At 44.8% G+C, this 16,526-nt stretch overlaps 4 long non-coding RNA genes across 4 annotated transcripts; all 4 read right to left on the bottom strand.

Annotated features, from left to right (window-relative positions):
• Positions 1-2,252: 2,252 nt before the first annotated feature.
• On the bottom strand, positions 2,253-3,526 carry LOC149988104 (uncharacterized). Its single transcript, XR_016505381.1, has 3 exons — positions 3,290-3,526; positions 3,043-3,056; positions 2,253-2,788 (listed from the first exon to the last, which is right to left on the bottom strand). It is a non-coding gene; the product is annotated as an uncharacterized LOC149988104 (long non-coding RNA).
• A 3,147-nt stretch (positions 3,527-6,673) lies between these two features.
• LOC149988103 (uncharacterized) lies at positions 6,674-7,451 on the bottom strand. The gene is made up of 3 exons (XR_016505383.1): positions 7,313-7,451; positions 7,066-7,079; positions 6,674-6,811 (listed from the first exon to the last, which is right to left on the bottom strand). It is a non-coding gene; the product is annotated as an uncharacterized LOC149988103 (long non-coding RNA).
• Positions 7,452-10,303: 2,852 nt separating this feature from the next.
• Positions 10,304-11,577, bottom strand: LOC149988102 (uncharacterized). The gene is made up of 3 exons (XR_016505380.1): positions 11,341-11,577; positions 11,094-11,107; positions 10,304-10,839 (listed from the first exon to the last, which is right to left on the bottom strand). It is a non-coding gene; the product is annotated as an uncharacterized LOC149988102 (long non-coding RNA).
• Positions 11,578-14,328: 2,751 nt separating this feature from the next.
• On the bottom strand, positions 14,329-15,602 carry LOC149988101 (uncharacterized). Its single transcript, XR_016505379.1, has 3 exons — positions 15,366-15,602; positions 15,119-15,132; positions 14,329-14,864 (listed from the first exon to the last, which is right to left on the bottom strand). It is a non-coding gene; the product is annotated as an uncharacterized LOC149988101 (long non-coding RNA).
• Between the last annotated feature and the right edge of the window lie 924 nt (positions 15,603-16,526).

Here is a 16,526-nt window from a genome sequence, read left to right as displayed (position 1 = left end):
CCACATGACGCGGGGGAGATCGCTGCTACAGCCCACCCTCTGGGGCGCCCGGGCGGCTGGAAGGCACAGACACTGCATCAGCGCGGGAGGAGGCGTGAAAGCGTACCTTGGCACACGAAGCCCCTCGGGACGGCGATGCGGCATTTCTGGGGGATGCCAAGAGCGATCCGGGGAGCCACCCCTTGCGACCTGGCCAGAGGGTGGCTCAGGAGAGAACACAGACACTTGGCTCCCGGAAGCCCCTTGCCCATGCCGGCGATGTTGGAGCAGCATTGCCTGGACGGCATCACCTTGGCATTCCTGCTGGCTGCAACGCACGGCGTTAGTTTGAGGATGTCGCAGCCGGCTGCGTGGGATGTGACCACCATCTGAGAGGTCACGAGCAGGATCAAGGACACGGCTGCGACCGCGAGGAGCTTCATGGCGCTGGCGCTGGGACTGCGGCGCAGTGCAGATGGAACCCCGACACCCTGTCCGATTGGGGGAAGGGCGAAGATGGGGAGCTCGGGGTGGCGCAGCCGGGTGCTCAAGCAACGACAACGAGAGCGGGTGATGAAGGTGGAGAGGGAGCGCGGCGGCGGGGGGATGTTATAGCATTGAGTTGAGGTGAGGGACAGCGACACACACGGTGTGTCGTGTTGTGCGGCGGGGGAGGATGCTGCTGCTGGGCCGGGATGAGCATCCCAGGTTGGTGGTGGTAGCTGCAGGGAAAGGGGCTGCCGTGCCGCCATTTGGATTGCCGGGGGGCAGGTCTAATAATATGCCGGGGCTGGAATTGTCAACGTGCTCATATATTATTCGATGTTAATCCAGGAGGTGAAGATTAGGGGTGACTTTTCATGTCTTCATGGATGGGGCGGGGATGGTTGCAACTACCTACCAAACTACTTTGTGGGTAGTAACATTTATTTATTATTTATTACTGTTGTTTTCGGTGAATATGTGTTCTACCACCTCTCCTTATATGCTAATCAGCATAAACTAAGTTCATCTAAAATTTGTTGAAGTCAAATCAATCACACTAAGATGTAAAATGCTTTGGCTAAAGTAAATAATATTGGCCTTTAGTTTATTTTCAAGAAACATGTCATGTAATAACTTTATTTTTCATTGTGCTTTTGCATAAAATATTGTGGTATTGTACATCAACATATGTTGTTCAAGCATGAAAGCTAGGATTCTTAGTCATTGCAATGCAAGATTGGGTGTTACAATAAATTGTGTTTGGCAATAATACATTGTATACAAGCTGTTTTAATGATACTTGAAATCACATTGAGTAGCTTAAAGTTGTAGCTATGGTTTTATATTTGGCTTTGGTACAATATTAAACAACTATAACTTGTTCTAAGAGTGCCAACTCAAAAGAGAATAATAAATATAATATTAGTGCTTAAAAGTTGACTTTTTAGATTAAAGACATTTTATATAGTTTGCATCACACTATCCATGGAAGTGTGGTAAAGATGTAGTTGTATAAGAATTCTACAAAGGTAGAACATCCAAAACTCGTAGATATTGTAGATTGGATTTTATCCCTCTCCATCTTCTAAAAGCTTTGATGTTTGGAAGTGATGAATGATAAGAGATCTTTTGGATGCAACAAGCAATACAAACAACTTCCACTCAAAAATGATTATTTAGGTTGATAACATAGAGCATTATCTTGCCAAATTTGGTAATAAATAATATATATATATATATGTAAAAAAACTTGGTTTGTTTTTAGAAGAAATAAATGGTATTGTGTAATATCATATTTTGCCATTTTAGTCAAAATATGCATTAAAAATTATATATTGGTCATTTTTGCACCATTAATTATATAACACATCAACAAATAATATCCAAATTTGGATGTCACTTGGTACAAAGATGTTGGAAAATAGAAAAACCTTTCTAACATCTTTTAAAAACAATCAAATAATAGTAAATTGTAATAAGTCATTCATAAAAGAATAAATAATATCAAGCACCACAAAAAGAAGGAGTAGTTCTATGGCCACAAAGATTAAAATGGACTAATACAAGAAGTATTATCCTACAAATGCCATATGACATAGGAGAATGAATTTTATAATGTTTTTTTTTTTTTTTTTTTTTTTTTTTTTTTGTTTTGTAAAAAAAAATACAATCAAAACAAAATAGTGAACCAATTAGAAACTTTGTTCATAAATCAAAGTCCATATTTACCTTAGGCATTCTAGCTATAGCGAATAAATTCAAATTGCTCATTTGATAATGTCAAGTAGTTTTAGAAGGTGAAAAGACAATACTAGAGTGGAACGTTTATTACATAGGCCATAATTTGACTACAATGCTACTTGGATCGATCAACACCGTATAAAATGGGCAACAATTACACTTACTTAACTACTACTTCATAGCCACTCTCCACTTGATCGCTGTATTCACAGTTCTGTACACTGATTCCAATTTGTTTGTTCAACCCGGGCACGCAATTGTGTAACCTTTTTTGTGGGTTGGCACGCTCTGTTATGCCTTGCGCTTAATATTGATCAAGCCTTTGCTGCCGGTTATCAGTTGCAACCAAGTTCGCATCAATTCTCTTCCATCCAATTCTCACACGAGTTCGTCTCCCTGGTTGGATCAATATTACGTACCACAGGGAACCTTTCGCGTTGAAGCCTTCGCTTTGTCGTCTGGACGTGTGAATAACTTAGTTGTACTACTCTGCAGAAAAACATATCAGGGACCCTATTCGAAACATCTCGGTTCCACTTCATTGAAGTGAATTCCACAGAAGAACTTAACACAACCAGCTGCCCTGCTCAACAACAACAGAACATTCACATCTTAGGTCCACACTTCCTACACGGACATGTGTATCCTGCAATCTAGAAGGAATCTCCTGATTATCACAAACTGTGAATTACGATTGATTTCATTTCACACTTGCATGCTCTTTCATACTGCAATGATGTGTGCGTGGAAACTGTCACCAATTCAGAAATTACTTATCTTCGATCAATACATATGCAACTCAGATACATCTAAGATTGTGCCGGTCAAAATATATACCAGCATTTCAATTCCTGCGAGCATCGATCACACAAGTTGTAGGCATCAACACGGTTACAGTTTCCCAATGTGTATAACGAACGTCAACGCAGAGGGTTAAATCTACATGGAAACATCTATCCTGAGGAATGAGTGACACTCCGAAAACCTGATAAAGTTAGAATCGGCTGTGCATAGAACAACAAATCAATCCAACCAAGTCCACGACATGACGAAGTGCCACGCAGCCAGGGATCTCCACAACGACCTCATCCTCGCCGAATCGGTTCCCATGCGTTGTCACCGCCACCCGAGTGTGCACACAGCTGTTTCGCTTCCTCGTACATCAGGCAACATCAACATCCGGCTGCGAAGTGGTATCCGCCCCCGACCAGATCTAAGGTCAGAACCTATCTAATCAACTCCTGTGTGCCTGTCTTGTTTCCACCCGGACGGACTAAATCCGGTGCTGCGCAGTTCAGTTCCATGCTGCCACAATTCCACAACCCCTGCAGCGTGATGCCGTTTGCTCTGTGTCTCACACACACTCCCATGCACCGTATCCTGACGGGTACAACAACACACCACACGACTGGACCAGCGTTGGACGCATCGCACACCACATTACGATTACAAAGGCTGTCACACCAGCACTGCGTGCCGGATGTCACGGAAAGACGTTGTCACATTTATAAATAATTGTCCCGCTTTCACAGCGGAGTACACAATGCCACTCTACTCGGCTGCACGCTCAGAAGCTTTCCGTCCACTCCCACCCCACGTGGCCACGGCGGTGCTCCGGCTTGGACCCTGAGAGCTCAGCTTCCGGGGACGCGAATTCCTGCACAGCACGCAACTCAAAGGCGTGAGTGGCCGCCCATCATCGCGATCGGCTCCGCATCCAACGAGGCGGTGCACTCCCCGACCCACTGTCGCCAGCATGTTCACAGCCCACACGCCCAAGGCAACGCAACGCAGCGCAACGCAGCAGGAGCAAACACAACACCACATGACGCGGGGGAGATCGCTGCTACAGCCCACCCTCTGGGGCGCCCGGGCGGCTGGAAGGCACAGACACTGCATCAGCGCGGGAGGAGGCGTGAAAGCGTACCTTGGCACACGAAGCCCCTCGGGACGGCGATGCGGCATTTCTGGGGGATGCCAAGAGCGATCCGGGGAGCCACCCCTTGCGACCTGGCCAGAGGGTGGCTCAGGAGAGAACACAGACACTTGGCTCCCGGAAGCCCCTTGCCCATGCCGGCGATGTTGGAGCAGCATTGCCTGGACGGCATCACCTTGGCATTCCTGCTGGCTGCAACGCACGGCGTTAGTTTGAGGATGTCGCAGCCGGCTGCGTGGGATGTGACCACCATCTGAGAGGTCACGAGCAGGATCAAGGACACGGCTGCGACCGCGAGGAGCTTCATGGCGCTGGCGCTGGGACTGCGGCGCAGTGCAGATGGAACCCCGACACCCTGTCCGATTGGGGGAAGGGCGAAGATGGGGAGCTCGGGGTGGCGCAGCCGGGTGCTCAAGCAACGACAACGAGAGCGGGTGATGAAGGTGGAGAGGGAGCGCGGCGGCGGGGGGATGTTATAGCATTGAGTTGAGGTGAGGGACAGCGACACACACGGTGTGTCGTGTTGTGCGGCGGGGGAGGATGCTGCTGCTGGGCCGGGATGAGCATCCCAGGTTGGTGGTGGTAGCTGCAGGGAAAGGGGCTGCCGTGCCGCCATTTGGATTGCCGGGGGGCAGGTCTAATAATATGCCGGGGCTGGAATTGTCAACGTGCTCATATATTATTCGATGTTAATCCAGGAGGTGAAGATTAGGGGTGACTTTTCATGTCTTCATGGATGGGGCGGGGATGGTTGCAACTACCTACCAAACTACTTTGTGGGTAGTAACATTTATTTATTATTTATTACTGTTGTTTTCGGTGAATATGTGTTCTACCACCTCTCCTTATATGCTAATCAGCATAAACTAAGTTCATCTAAAATTTGTTGAAGTCAAATCAATCACACTAAGATGTAAAATGCTTTGGCTAAAGTAAATAATATTGGCCTTTAGTTTATTTTCAAGAAACATGTCATGTAATAACTTTATTTTTCATTGTGCTTTTGCATAAAATATTGTGGTATTGTACATCAACATATGTTGTTCAAGCATGAAAGCTAGGATTCTTAGTCATTGCAATGCAAGATTGGGTGTTACAATAAATTGTGTTTGGCAATAATACATTGTATACAAGCTGTTTTAATGATACTTGAAATCACATTGAGTAGCTTAAAGTTGTAGCTATGGTTTTATATTTGGCTTTGGTACAATATTAAACAACTATAACTTGTTCTAAGAGTGCCAACTCAAAAGAGAATAATAAATATAATATTAGTGCTTAAAAGTTGACTTTTTAGATTAAAGACATTTTATATAGTTTGCATCACACTATCCATGGAAGTGTGGTAAAGATGTAGTTGTATAAGAATTCTACAAAGGTAGAACATCCAAAACTCGTAGATATTGTAGATTGGATTTTATCCCTCTCCATCTTCTAAAAGCTTTGATGTTTGGAAGTGATGAATGATAAGAGATCTTTTGGATGCAACAAGCAATACAAACAACTTCCACTCAAAAATGATTATTTAGGTTGATAACATAGAGCATTATCTTGCCAAATTTGGTAATAAATAATATATATATATATATGTAAAAAAACTTGGTTTGTTTTTAGAAGAAATAAATGGTATTGTGTAATATCATATTTTGCCATTTTAGTCAAAATATGCATTAAAAATTATATATTGGTCATTTTTGCACCATTAATTATATAACACATCAACAAATAATATCCAAATTTGGATGTCACTTGGTACAAAGATGTTGGAAAATAGAAAAACCTTTCTAACATCTTTTAAAAACAATCAAATAATAGTAAATTGTAATAAGTCATTCATAAAAGAATAAATAATATCAAGCACCACAAAAAGAAGGAGTAGTTCTATGGCCACAAAGATTAAAATGGACTAATACAAGAAGTATTATCCTACAAATGCCATATGACATAGGAGAATGAATTTTATAATGTTTTTTTTTTTTTTTTTTTTTTTTTTTTGTTTTGTAAAAAAAAATACAATCAAAACAAAATAGTGAACCAATTAGAAACTTTGTTCATAAATCAAAGTCCATATTTACCTTAGGCATTCTAGCTATAGCGAATAAATTCAAATTGCTCATTTGATAATGTCAAGTAGTTTTAGAAGGTGAAAAGACAATACTAGAGTGGAACGTTTATTACATAGGCCATAATTTGACTACAATGCTACTTGGATCGATCAACACCGTATAAAATGGGCAACAATTACACTTACTTAACTACTACTTCATAGCCGCTCTCCACTTGATCGCTGTATTCACAGTTCTGTACACTGATTCCAATTTGTTTGTTCAACCCGGGCACGCAATTGTGTAACCTTTTTTGTGGGTTGGCACGCTCTGTTATGCCTTGCGCTTAATATTGATCAAGCCTTTGCTGCCGGTTATCAGTTGCAACCAAGTTCGCATCAATTCTCTTCCATCCAATTCTCACACGAGTTCGTCTCCCTGGTTGGATCAATATTACGTACCACAGGGAACCTTTCGCGTTGAAGCCTTCGCTTTGTCGTCTGGACGTGTGAATAACTTAGTTGTACTACTCTGCAGAAAAACATATCAGGGACCCTATTCGAAACATCTCGGTTCCACTTCATTGAAGTGAATTCCACAGAAGAACTTAACACAACCAGCTGCCCTGCTCAACAACAACAGAACATTCACATCTTAGGTCCACACTTCCTACACGGACATGTGTATCCTGCAATCTAGAAGGAATCTCCTGATTATCACAAACTGTGAATTACGATTGATTTCATTTCACACTTGCATGCTCTTTCATACTGCAATGATGTGTGCGTGGAAACTGTCACCAATTCAGAAATTACTTATCTTCGATCAATACATATGCAACTCAGATACATCTAAGATTGTGCCGGTCAAAATATATACCAGCATTTCAATTCCTGCGAGCATCGATCACACAAGTTGTAGGCATCAACACGGTTACAGTTTCCCAATGTGTATAACGAACGTCAACGCAGAGGGTTAAATCTACATGGAAACATCTATCCTGAGGAATGAGTGACACTCCGAAAACCTGATAAAGTTAGAATCGGCTGTGCATAGAACAACAAATCAATCCAACCAAGTCCACGACATGACGAAGTGCCACGCAGCCAGGGATCTCCACAACGACCTCATCCTCGCCGAATCGGTTCCCATGCGTTGTCACCGCCACCCGAGTGTGCACACAGCTGTTTCGCTTCCTCGTACATCAGGCAACATCAACATCCGGCTGCGAAGTGGTATCCGCCCCCGACCAGATCTAAGGTCAGAACCTATCTAATCAACTCCTGTGTGCCTGTCTTGTTTCCACCCGGACGGACTAAATCCGGTGCTGCGCAGTTCAGTTCCATGCTGCCACAATTCCACAACCCCTGCAGCGTGATGCCGTTTGCTCTGTGTCTCACACACACTCCCATGCACCGTATCCTGACGGGTACAACAACACACCACACGACTGGACCAGCGTTGGACGCATCGCACACCACATTACGATTACAAAGGCTGTCACACCAGCACTGCGTGCCGGATGTCACGGAAAGACGTTGTCACATTTATAAATAATTGTCCCGCTTTCACAGCGGAGTACACAATGCCACTCTACTCGGCTGCACGCTCAGAAGCTTTCCGTCCACTCCCACCCCACGTGGCCACGGCGGTGCTCCGGCTTGGACCCTGAGAGCTCAGCTTCCGGGGACGCGAATTCCTGCACAGCACGCAACTCAAAGGCGTGAGTGGCCGCCCATCATCGCGATCGGCTCCGCATCCAACGAGGCGGTGCACTCCCCGACCCACTGTCGCCAGCATGTTCACAGCCCACACGCCCAAGGCAACGCAACGCAGCGCAACGCAGCAGGAGCAAACACAACACCACATGACGCGGGGGAGATCGCTGCTACAGCCCACCCTCTGGGGCGCCCGGGCGGCTGGAAGGCACAGACACTGCATCAGCGCGGGAGGAGGCGTGAAAGCGTACCTTGGCACACGAAGCCCCTCGGGACGGCGATGCGGCATTTCTGGGGGATGCCAAGAGCGATCCGGGGAGCCACCCCTTGCGACCTGGCCAGAGGGTGGCTCAGGAGAGAACACAGACACTTGGCTCCCGGAAGCCCCTTGCCCATGCCGGCGATGTTGGAGCAGCATTGCCTGGACGGCATCACCTTGGCATTCCTGCTGGCTGCAACGCACGGCGTTAGTTTGAGGATGTCGCAGCCGGCTGCGTGGGATGTGACCACCATCTGAGAGGTCACGAGCAGGATCAAGGACACGGCTGCGACCGCGAGGAGCTTCATGGCGCTGGCGCTGGGACTGCGGCGCAGTGCAGATGGAACCCCGACACCCTGTCCGATTGGGGGAAGGGCGAAGATGGGGAGCTCGGGGTGGCGCAGCCGGGTGCTCAAGCAACGACAACGAGAGCGGGTGATGAAGGTGGAGAGGGAGCGCGGCGGCGGGGGGATGTTATAGCATTGAGTTGAGGTGAGGGACAGCGACACACACGGTGTGTCGTGTTGTGCGGCGGGGGAGGATGCTGCTGCTGGGCCGGGATGAGCATCCCAGGTTGGTGGTGGTAGCTGCAGGGAAAGGGGCTGCCGTGCCGCCATTTGGATTGCCGGGGGGCAGGTCTAATAATATGCCGGGGCTGGAATTGTCAACGTGCTCATATATTATTCGATGTTAATCCAGGAGGTGAAGATTAGGGGTGACTTTTCATGTCTTCATGGATGGGGCGGGGATGGTTGCAACTACCTACCAAACTACTTTGTGGGTAGTAACATTTATTTATTATTTATTACTGTTGTTTTCGGTGAATATGTGTTCTACCACCTCTCCTTATATGCTAATCAGCATAAACTAAGTTCATCTAAAATTTGTTGAAGTCAAATCAATCACACTAAGATGTAAAATGCTTTGGCTAAAGTAAATAATATTGGCCTTTAGTTTATTTTCAAGAAACATGTCATGTAATAACTTTATTTTTCATTGTGCTTTTGCATAAAATATTGTGGTATTGTACATCAACATATGTTGTTCAAGCATGAAAGCTAGGATTCTTAGTCATTGCAATGCAAGATTGGGTGTTACAATAAATTGTGTTTGGCAATAATACATTGTATACAAGCTGTTTTAATGATACTTGAAATCACATTGAGTAGCTTAAAGTTGTAGCTATGGTTTTATATTTGGCTTTGGTACAATATTAAACAACTATAACTTGTTCTAAGAGTGCCAACTCAAAAGAGAATAATAAATATAATATTAGTGCTTAAAAGTTGACTTTTTAGATTAAAGACATTTTATATAGTTTGCATCACACTATCCATGGAAGTGTGGTAAAGATGTAGTTGTATAAGAATTCTACAAAGGTAGAACATCCAAAACTCGTAGATATTGTAGATTGGATTTTATCCCTCTCCATCTTCTAAAAGCTTTGATGTTTGGAAGTGATGAATGATAAGAGATCTTTTGGATGCAACAAGCAATACAAACAACTTCCACTCAAAAATGATTATTTAGGTTGATAACATAGAGCATTATCTTGCCAAATTTGGTAATAAATAATATATATATATATATGTAAAAAAACTTGGTTTGTTTTTAGAAGAAATAAATGGTATTGTGTAATATCATATTTTGCCATTTTAGTCAAAATATGCATTAAAAATTATATATTGGTCATTTTTGCACCATTAATTATATAACACATCAACAAATAATATCCAAATTTGGATGTCACTTGGTACAAAGATGTTGGAAAATAGAAAAACCTTTCTAACATCTTTTAAAAACAATCAAATAATAGTAAATTGTAATAAGTCATTCATAAAAGAATAAATAATATCAAGCACCACAAAAAGAAGGAGTAGTTCTATGGCCACAAAGATTAAAATGGACTAATACAAGAAGTATTATCCTACAAATGCCATATGACATAGGAGAATGAATTTTATAATGTTTTTTTTTTTTTTTTTTTTTTTTTTTTTTTTTGTTTTGTAAAAAAAAATACAATCAAAACAAAATAGTGAACCAATTAGAAACTTTGTTCATAAATCAAAGTCCATATTTACCTTAGGCATTCTAGCTATAGCGAATAAATTCAAATTGCTCATTTGATAATGTCAAGTAGTTTTAGAAGGTGAAAAGACAATACTAGAGTGGAACGTTTATTACATAGGCCATAATTTGACTACAATGCTACTTGGATCGATCAACACCGTATAAAATGGGCAACAATTACACTTACTTAACTACTACTTCATAGCCACTCTCCACTTGATCGCTGTATTCACAGTTCTGTACACTGATTCCAATTTGTTTGTTCAACCCGGGCACGCAATTGTGTAACCTTTTTTGTGGGTTGGCACGCTCTGTTATGCCTTGCGCTTAATATTGATCAAGCCTTTGCTGCCGGTTATCAGTTGCAACCAAGTTCGCATCAATTCTCTTCCATCCAATTCTCACACGAGTTCGTCTCCCTGGTTGGATCAATATTACGTACCACAGGGAACCTTTCGCGTTGAAGCCTTCGCTTTGTCGTCTGGACGTGTGAATAACTTAGTTGTACTACTCTGCAGAAAAACATATCAGGGACCCTATTCGAAACATCTCGGTTCCACTTCATTGAAGTGAATTCCACAGAAGAACTTAACACAACCAGCTGCCCTGCTCAACAACAACAGAACATTCACATCTTAGGTCCACACTTCCTACACGGACATGTGTATCCTGCAATCTAGAAGGAATCTCCTGATTATCACAAACTGTGAATTACGATTGATTTCATTTCACACTTGCATGCTCTTTCATACTGCAATGATGTGTGCGTGGAAACTGTCACCAATTCAGAAATTACTTATCTTCGATCAATACATATGCAACTCAGATACATCTAAGATTGTGCCGGTCAAAATATATACCAGCATTTCAATTCCTGCGAGCATCGATCACACAAGTTGTAGGCATCAACACGGTTACAGTTTCCCAATGTGTATAACGAACGTCAACGCAGAGGGTTAAATCTACATGGAAACATCTATCCTGAGGAATGAGTGACACTCCGAAAACCTGATAAAGTTAGAATCGGCTGTGCATAGAACAACAAATCAATCCAACCAAGTCCACGACATGACGAAGTGCCACGCAGCCAGGGATCTCCACAACGACCTCATCCTCGCCGAATCGGTTCCCATGCGTTGTCACCGCCACCCGAGTGTGCACACAGCTGTTTCGCTTCCTCGTACATCAGGCAACATCAACATCCGGCTGCGAAGTGGTATCCGCCCCCGACCAGATCTAAGGTCAGAACCTATCTAATCAACTCCTGTGTGCCTGTCTTGTTTCCACCCGGACGGACTAAATCCGGTGCTGCGCAGTTCAGTTCCATGCTGCCACAATTCCACAACCCCTGCAGCGTGATGCCGTTTGCTCTGTGTCTCACACACACTCCCATGCACCGTATCCTGACGGGTACAACAACACACCACACGACTGGACCAGCGTTGGACGCATCGCACACCACATTACGATTACAAAGGCTGTCACACCAGCACTGCGTGCCGGATGTCACGGAAAGACGTTGTCACATTTATAAATAATTGTCCCGCTTTCACAGCGGAGTACACAATGCCACTCTACTCGGCTGCACGCTCAGAAGCTTTCCGTCCACTCCCACCCCACGTGGCCACGGCGGTGCTCCGGCTTGGACCCTGAGAGCTCAGCTTCCGGGGACGCGAATTCCTGCACAGCACGCAACTCAAAGGCGTGAGTGGCCGCCCATCATCGCGATCGGCTCCGCATCCAACGAGGCGGTGCACTCCCCGACCCACTGTCGCCAGCATGTTCACAGCCCACACGCCCAAGGCAACGCAACGCAGCGCAACGCAGCAGGAGCAAACACAACACCACATGACGCGGGGGAGATCGCTGCTACAGCCCACCCTCTGGGGCGCCCGGGCGGCTGGAAGGCACAGACACTGCATCAGCGCGGGAGGAGGCGTGAAAGCGTACCTTGGCACACGAAGCCCCTCGGGACGGCGATGCGGCATTTCTGGGGGATGCCAAGAGCGATCCGGGGAGCCACCCCTTGCGACCTGGCCAGAGGGTGGCTCAGGAGAGAACACAGACACTTGGCTCCCGGAAGCCCCTTGCCCATGCCGGCGATGTTGGAGCAGCATTGCCTGGACGGCATCACCTTGGCATTCCTGCTGGCTGCAACGCACGGCGTTAGTTTGAGGATGTCGCAGCCGGCTGCGTGGGATGTGACCACCATCTGAGAGGTCACGAGCAGGATCAAGGACACGGCTGCGACCGCGAGGAGCTTCATGGCGCTGGCGCTGGGACTGCGGCGCAGTGCAGATGGAACCCCGACACCCTGTCCGATTGGGGGAAGGGCGAAGATGGGGAGCTCGGGGTGGCGCAGCCGGGTGCTCAAGCAACGACAACGAGAGCGGGTGATGAAGGTGGAGAGGGAGCGCGGCGGCGGGGGGATGTTATAGCATTGAGTTGAGGTGAGGGACAGCGACACACACGGTGTGTCGTGTTGTGCGGCGGGGGAGGATGCTGCTGCTGGGCCGGGATGAGCATCCCAGGTTGGTGGTGGTAGCTGCAGGGAAAGGGGCTGCCGTGCCGCCATTTGGATTGCCGGGGGGCAGGTCTAATAATATGCCGGGGCTGGAATTGTCAACGTGCTCATATATTATTCGATGTTAATCCAGGAGGTGAAGATTAGGGGTGACTTTTCATGTCTTCATGGATGGGGCGGGGATGGTTGCAACTACCTACCAAACTACTTTGTGGGTAGTAACATTTATTTATTATTTATTACTGTTGTTTTCGGTGAATATGTGTTCTACCACCTCTCCTTATATGCTAATCAGCATAAACTAAGTTCATCTAAAATTTGTTGAAGTCAAATCAATCACACTAAGATGTAAAATGCTTTGGCTAAAGTAAATAATATTGGCCTTTAGTTTATTTTCAAGAAACATGTCATGTAATAACTTTATTTTTCATTGTGCTTTTGCATAAAATATTGTGGTATTGTACATCAACATATGTTGTTCAAGCATGAAAGCTAGGATTCTTAGTCATTGCAATGCAAGATTGGGTGTTACAATAAATTGTGTTTGGCAATAATACATTGTATACAAGCTGTTTTAATGATACTTGAAATCACATTGAGTAGCTTAAAGTTGTAGCTATGGTTTTATATTTGGCTTTGGTACAATATTAAACAACTATAACTTGTTCTAAGAGTGCCAACTCAAAAGAGAATAATAAATATAATATTAGTGCTTAAAAGTTGACTTTTTAGATTAAAGACATTTTATATAGTTTGCATCACACTATCCATGGAAGTGTGGTAAAGATGTAGTTGTATAAGAATTCTACAAAGGTAGAACATCCAAAACTCGTAGATATTGTAGATTGGATTTTATCCCTCTCCATCTTCTAAAAGCTTTGATGTTTGGAAGTGATGAATGATAAGAGATCTTTTGGATGCAACAAGCAATACAAACAACTTCCACTCAAAAATGATTATTTAGGTTGATAACATAGAGCATTATCTTGCCAAATTTGGTAATAAATAATATATATATATATATATGTAAAAAAACTTGGTTTGTTTTTAGAAGAAATAAATGGTATTGTGTAATATCATATTTTGCCATTTTAGTCAAAATATGCATTAAAAATTATATATTGGTCATTTTTGCACCATTAATTATATAACACATCAACAAATAATATCCAAATTTGGATGTCACTTGGTACAAAGATGTTGGAAAATAGAAAAACCTTTCTAACATCTTTTAAAAACAATCAAATAATAGTAAATTGTAATAAGTCATTCATAAAAGAATAAATAATATCAAGCACCACAAAAAGAAGGAGTAGTTCTATGGCCACAAAGATTAAAATGGACTAATACAAGAAGTATTATCCTACAAATGCCATATGACATAGGAGAATGAATTTTATAATGTTTTTTTTTTTTTTTTTTTTTTTTTTTTTTTTTGTAAAAAAAAATACAATCAAAACAAAATAGTGAACCAATTAGAAACTTTGTTCATAAATCAAAGTCCATATTTACCTTAGGCATTCTAGCTATAGCGAATAAATTCAAATTGCTCATTTGATAATGTCAAGTAGTTTTAGAAGGTGAAAAGACAATACTAGAGTGGAACGTTTATTACATAGGCCATAATTTGACTACAATGCTACTTGGATCGATCAACACCGTATAAAATGGGCAACAATTACACTTACTTAACTACTACTTCATAGCCACTCTCCACTTGATCGCTGTATTCACAGTTCTGTACACTGATTCCAATTTGTTTGTTCAACCCGGGCACGCAATTGTGTAACCTTTTTTGTGGGTTGGCACGCTCTGTTATGCCTTGCGCTTAATATTGATCAAGCCTTTGCTGCCGGTTATCAGTTGCAACCAAGTTCGCATCAATTCTCTTCCATCCAATTCTCACACGAGTTCGTCTCCCTGGTTGGATCAATATTACGTACCACAGGGAACCTTTCGCGTTGAAGCCTTCGCTTTGTCGTCTGGACGTGTGAATAACTTAGTTGTACTACTCTGCAGAAAAACATATCAGGGACCCTATTCGAAACATCTCGGTTCCACTTCATTGAAGTGAATTCCACAGAAGAACTTAACACAACCAGCTGCCCTGCTCAACAACAACAGAACATTCACATCTTAGGTCCACACTTCCTACACGGACATGTGTATCCTGCAATCTAGAAGGAATCTCCTGATTATCACAAACTGTGAATTACGATTGATTTCATTTCACACTTGCATGCTCTTTCATACTGCAATGATGTGTGCGTGGAAACTGTCACCAATTCAGAAATTACTTATCTTCGATCAATACATATGCAACTCAGATACATCTAAGATTGTGCCGGTCAAAATATATACCAGCATTTCAATTCCTGCGAGCATCGATCACACAAGTTGTAGGCATCAACACGGTTACAGTTTCCCAATGTGTATAACGAACGTCAACGCAGAGGGTTAAATCTACATGGAAACATCTATCCTGAGGAATGAGTGACACTCCGAAAACCTGATAAAGTTAGAATCGGCTGTGCATAGAACAACAAATCAATCCAACCAAGTCCACGACATGACGAAGTGCCACGCAGCCAGGGATCTCCACAACGACCTCATCCTCGCCGAATCGGTTCCCATGCGTTGTCACCGCCACCCGAGTGTGCACACAGCTGTTTCGCTTCCTCGTACATCAGGCAACATCAACATCCGGCTGCGAAGTGGTATCCGCCCCCGACCAGATCTAAGGTCAGAACCTATCTAATCAACTCCTGTGTGCCTGTCTTGTTTCCACCCGGACGGACTAAATCCGGTGCTGCGCAGTTCAGTTCCATGCTGCCACAATTCCACAACCCCTGCAGCGTGATGCCGTTTGCTCTGTGTCTCACACACACTCCCATGCACCGTATCCTGACGGGTACAACAACACACCACACGACTGGACCAGCGTTGGACGCATCGCACACCACATTACGATTACAAAGGCTGTCACACCAGCACTGCGTGCCGGATGTCACGGAAAGACGTTGTCACATTTATAAATAATTGTCCCGCTTTCACAGCGGAGTACACAATGCCACTCTACTCGGCTGCACGCTCAGAAGCTTTCCGTCCACTCCCACCCCACGTGGCCACGGCGGTGCTCCGGCTTGGACCCTGAGAGCTCAGCTTCCGGGGACGCGAATTCCTGCACAGCACGCAACTCAAAGGCGTGAGTGGCCGCCCATCATCGCGATCGGCTCCGCATCCAACGAGGCGGTGCACTCCCCGACCCACTGTCGCCAGCATGTTCACAGCCCACACGCCCAAGGCAACGCAACGCAGCGCAACGCAGCAGGAGCAAACACAACACCACATGACGCGGGGGAGATCGCTGCTACAGCCCACCCTCTGGGGCGCCCGGGCGGCTGGAAGGCACAGACACTGCATCAGCGCGGGAGGAGGCGTGAAAGCGTACCTTGGCACACGAAGCCCCTCGGGACGGCGATGCGGCATTTCTGGGGGATGCCAAGAGCGATCCGGGGAGCCACCCCTTGCGACCTGGCCAGAGGGTGGCTCAGGAGAGAACACAGACACTTGGCTCCCGGAAGCCCCTTGCCCATGCCGGCGATGTTGGAGCAGCATTGCCTGGACGGCATCACCTTGGCATTCCTGCTGGCTGCAACGCACGGCGTTAGTTTGAGGATGTCGCAGCCGGCTGCGTGGGATGTGACCACCATCTGAGAGGTCACGAGCAGGATCAAGGACACGGCTGCGACCGCGAGGAGCTTCATGG

Source organism: Physcomitrium patens, chromosome 11 (assembly GCF_059467195.1).
Source record: "Physcomitrium patens ecotype Gransden chromosome 11, ASM5946719v1, whole genome shotgun sequence".
In the NCBI taxonomy this organism is placed as follows: Eukaryota; Viridiplantae; Streptophyta; class Bryopsida; order Funariales; family Funariaceae; genus Physcomitrium; species Physcomitrium patens.
The sequence above is the reverse complement of the archived record's forward strand: the minus strand, read 5'-3'. Positions and strand labels throughout refer to the sequence as shown.